General features: G+C 42.6%; 1 protein-coding gene across 1 annotated transcript in view; it reads left to right on the top strand.

Moving 5' to 3' along the window:
- Positions 1 to 917, top strand: part of LOC311123712 (plakophilin-3-like) — a gene marked incomplete at its 5' end in the record, with an annotated part of 27,241 nt that extends 26,324 nt beyond the window's left edge. The window contains one exon of the mRNA XM_084197951.1: positions 1 to 917. This exon is cut by the window's left edge and continues 2,327 nt beyond it.
- Positions 918 to 3,420: the final 2,503 nt, after the last annotated feature.

Below are 3,420 nucleotides of genomic sequence, written 5' to 3'. Positions count from 1 at the left end.
AGCCGTTTACATTTGTTGGATGACATGAAAATAGAACTCTTTGTCCACGCACAGAAGTGGTGGGTTTTGGCGTCCAAATGAAAACGCATGAGCAGAAAATAACCCCACACCTACTGTAAAATAGGGTGGTGGATCTTTGATGTTATGGGGCTGTTTTCCTTCCACTGGTTCTTGTTAAAAATCACAATTTTTGCAATGGCCATCTCAGTCTCCGGACTTGAAACGCATTGAAAACCCGTTGTTTGAATTGAAGACTAAGGATATCAAGGATCCGGAAGGATTCTGAATGAAGCAATGGTCTAAGATCCCTCCCAATGTGGTCTCCAATCTCATAAAAACATTTCAGAAAAAAGCTCAGTGCTGTTATCCTCGCAAGGTGAGGTATTGAAAACGGGTGTCAACAATTGTTTTATTACTCTGAGCAATTGTAGTAGTATAAATTAATATAATTTCCCAATGTTTTGGAGCATACAATATAGCATTTTAAAAATATTTTATACAGTAATTTTTGCTAATCTTTATCAAGGGTGTCACTAATTGTGGACCGCACTGTATTTAAAGAAGACCTTCCTCCTGAAAGGTGTTGTTCAAGTCTATTTTTGGTATTGATATATATTCAATGGGTAAATATAAAGTAAATGTATATATTTTAATAGTGTTCTCTTAGTAAAGTATGTTCAGATGAATTTTGGTATTACAATAACATGAATATTTTTGGAAAAATATATTTCATGCATCGACATCAAGAGAAGACAATGATTTGCTGTGTCCATGATTGGACCATGAGACTACGTTTAACTATCTACGATATGGAAAACATATGATTTTTATTTTTACATTGTGCTTTTTAACTGTTCACTGCAGATGTGTGTCAAATAAACTGCATATTTTATAACTAATAAAGACAAAAAGTAATTAAATGGGTTTTGTTATTGAGGTTTCATATCAACCAGGGTCAGGAGTTTTTCTTGACCAAGTTACCTGACCAAGTTGCCTGACCAAGAATTGACCAAGTTACCTGTGGTCCTCTGTAGCTCAGCTGGTAGAGCACGGCGCTTGTAACGCCAAGGTAGTGGGTTTGATCCCCGGGACCACCCATACACAAAAATGTATGCACGCATGACTGTAAGTCGCTTTGGATAAAAGCGTCTGCTAAATGGCATATAATAATAATAATTACCTGACCAACAGTTGACCAGGTTACCTGACCAACAGTTGACCAGGTTACCTGATTAAGATATAGTTTCCCAAATGTAATACATTTATTAGAAATAGCCTCGGAAGACCAGGCTTTTAGAGATTTGTAAGGATGTCACTGAGTGACTATATTTGAAATAATATTATTAGGCATGTAATATATAGACAACTTTGGGCCCTAGTTTTTCCTGTTCAGGTCACGTGTTCAGGAAAAACTCCTGCTCTTTCACAACAGGATGTAGCTGCAATTGTGCTCCACGCAGAAGACTGGCAATGGCCGTGTTTGAGCGCATCAATTCTGACAGACTGACTGATCTACAAATCAACTTGCATCCAAAATAATTACTCATTATGATTTGTAGATCAGTGATTCCGCACAGGTGGTGAACTGCAATTCAGTAGAATGGTTGCTCTAAAACACTACCTGTGAGTTTTCAGCACCCTCCTTGTTTGCATACTAGCTGGTGCTCAGAGAGGATGGAATGATACAGTTCCAACCTCTACTGGACTAACCCTAATATCTGGCCCAACCTACTGGACTAACTCTAATATCTGGCCCAACCTACTGGACTAACTCTTATATCTGGCCCAATCTACTGGACTAACCCTAATATCTGGCCCAACCTACTGGACTAACTCTTATATCTGGCCCAATCTACTGGACTAAATCTTATATCTGGCCCAATCTACTGGACTAACCCTAATATCTGGCCCAACCTACTGGACTAACTCTTATATCTGGCCCAATCTACTGGACTAACTCTTATATCTGGCCCAATCTACTGGACTAACCCTAATATCTGGCCCAACCTACTGGACTAACTCTTATATCTGGCCCAATCTACTGGACTAACCCTTATATCTGGCCCAATATACTGGACTAACTCTTATATCTGTCCCAATCTACTGGACTAACTCTTATATCTGGCCCAATCTACTGGACTAACCCTTATATCTGACCCAACCTACTGCCTGCCCTACACAGAGCCTTATGCTGCCTTCATAACCAAGTGGGAAGGTGGTAATTACCAGTTGTGAAGTCATAAAGGTGGTCCTCTATAGCTTAGTTGGTCCAGCATGGTGCTTGCAATGCCAGGATAGGGGGTTCGATTCCTGGGACCACCCATATGTCAGATGTATGCGCGCAGGACTCCAAGTCGCTTTGGATAAAAGCGTTTGTTAAATGGCGTATATTATTATTAAATAAACGTTGGATGCATTCACATGCTTTGAACCTGTTGAGAAATTCAATTTTCTAATGGCCAACAATCTGCGTCAACCATAAACTAAAAGTACAGCTTTCATGCTTGGAAAGAAATCATAGTATTAAAAAGACATATTAATAGATAGCTTTTTATAAATCATGTTTTGATACATAGGGGTTGGGTTAAATACGGAAGACACATTTCAGTTGTACATTCAGTTATACATTCAGTTGTACATTCAGTTGTTCATTCAGTTGTACATTCAGTTGTACATTCAGTTGTTCATTCAGTTGTACATTCAGTTGTTCATTCAGTTGTACATTCAGTTGTACATTCAGTTGTTCATTCAGTTGTACATTCAGTTGTACCCCCTTTCCCTTTCCCTTTGTTGGTGCATTTAACTGCCCGAAAATGCCTTTATTGAAGTCATTTCCTTAGTAGGTGACGTCAGAGGTCAGCATGTGGGAGAAGTTGGAGCTCAGAGACGATGGACAAGTTTCCCCACTAGTAAATACCAGCTGGAGGGCCGTTCAGGTGGATTGTTCCCAGTGATATGTGGTACATTTACCTTCCCACTTGGTTAGGAATGTAGAATGATGTCCTACAGTATGGAAACCACACCCTTCTTCCACTCCCTCCCTCCCTCCCTCCTTCCACTCCCTCCCTCCCTCCTTCCCTCCCTCCTTCCACTCCCTTCTTCCACTCCCTCCCTCCCTCCTTCCTCTCTCCCCCTCCCTCTCCTTCCACTCCCTCCCTCCCCCCTCCTTCCCCCCCCCTCTCCCTCCCTCCTTCCACTCCTTCCCTCCCTCCCTCCTTCCTTCTTTCCTCTCTCCCCCTCCCCCCTCCTTCCACTCCCTCCCTCCCTCCTCCACTCCCTCCCTCCCTCCTTCCACTCCCCCCCCCCTCCCTCCTTCCACTCCCCCCCTCCCCCTCCCCCCTCCTTCCACTCCCTCCCTCCTTCCACTCCCCCCTCCTTCCACTCCCTCCCTCCCTCCCTCCCTGTGTTATCCCTTGGCGG

Source organism: Coregonus lavaretus (genome assembly GCF_964263955.1).
Source record: "Coregonus lavaretus genome assembly, contig: HAP1_SCAFFOLD_5929, whole genome shotgun sequence".
Lineage (NCBI taxonomy): Eukaryota > Metazoa > Chordata > Actinopteri > Salmoniformes > Salmonidae > Coregonus > Coregonus lavaretus.
The sequence above is the reverse complement of the archived record's forward strand: the minus strand, read 5'-3'. Positions and strand labels throughout refer to the sequence as shown.